Genomic DNA, 1,574 nt, shown 5'->3' on the forward strand with positions numbered 1-1,574 from the left:
TATCAAATAGTAATCAAGTTATTCATCACAGAAACAAACAACTCGTTGCCATGTTTACTTTTCATCAACCATGTAATTCCAATGAGAGTTATCGTTTACCCATTTTAGGGCTATGAATTCCATTGTTGTAAAGGACATTACATATTGCAGAAGTCGTATACCTGACGCACTAGCTTTTGGTTCCTTTTCCATTTGAACTCAGGTTCTTACTTACATCGAAATATATGAGTCACACATACATAGTCCGTCATCCACTCAGGATTAAGGTGTGGCATACTTTGAATGTCACAAATGAATAAATCCATAAACAAATTCGGGATCTATTCTTCTTGGGTCTAGTCCAATGTACTGTCAGTCTAGTCAGTCATATTTATATCTCTATCTTTTATCAGTCATATGTTCCGATGCCCAAGACAAAATATCTCCCCAATTAGACTTGATAGACAACATATTAGTTTTTCAATCGGTTTGCTTATTTCCAATTAGACTAAGGAAATGTTTAGGTTCATCTATTAATATAAGTTGCCTTTCCGTATTACTATCCGATCACGTAATACCACTTAGTATTAGTTTAAACATTAGGCAATCAGTGAGTCAATATTTGCTTCTATTTTTCTTTACATGCAAAAACTACATGACGAAAATTATACAAAGTATATTAATATAATTCATGAATTGTTTTATTAACCAATCTATTAAAAAAATTACAAGTTTACAAACGAATATACTACACTTAAGGCACCAGATCCAACAACATTTCCTTCATGTTGATTTTTCAAAATAATCCATGCTTCTTTTGATGACTTACAATTAGAGATCATCTTAAATTGCACCATGTCGACTCCATTAAATATAACTTTAAAGCTTGTGAGTTTCCATGAGTAGCCTTAATTTCTTTAGCAATGTATTTGCTTCTATCTTTGGGATATGTGGTGTCATCAACAGTTGCCACAATAGGTTGGGCCTACCTTTCTTCAATAGCTTCTCAAGCAACTTCATTACTAGACATGATGAATGCCCTCATACGAGCCTTCCAATATGCACAATTTTTTGAACCAAGTAGCAATAGAAGTTGAGCAATCAAACTACCTTCCTTCATGGATTCCATAGTTGCAAACCGAACATAGAATCACCTTCAAATAACTCTTAAATTCTTCTTTGATACCACTTGGAAACACACACGTCAGTTTGTTGCAAGTTTAATCTGTCTGTTCAATGTCGTGTTCAGTCTCAGACAATGAAAGAGAGATGAAAAACAGAGAAGTAAAGGGAGATTTTGCACGCAGTCATTTGCTAACATGGTTTGGAAATAGTCCTACTCTACGGAGCCTCGCTTAGTGAATGATTCTTATTCAACAATATTTTGGATCACATATTAGTTCTAGCCCAATCTACCCTTATACAAATAAGTAATTGCAGCCCCAACATCGACCCAAATTATTACAAATTACTCACCCCCAAAACCTTACTGACATCAAATATAAACTCTGCAATAAAAATCTAACACAATAGTGCAAAAATACCATGTAAAATATAAACAAATAATCACCCAAAAGCACTCCAAAAGGCTCCTT

This window comes from Gossypium raimondii, chromosome 4 (assembly GCF_025698545.1).
Source record: "Gossypium raimondii isolate GPD5lz chromosome 4, ASM2569854v1, whole genome shotgun sequence".
Lineage (NCBI taxonomy): Eukaryota > Viridiplantae > Streptophyta > Magnoliopsida > Malvales > Malvaceae > Gossypium > Gossypium raimondii.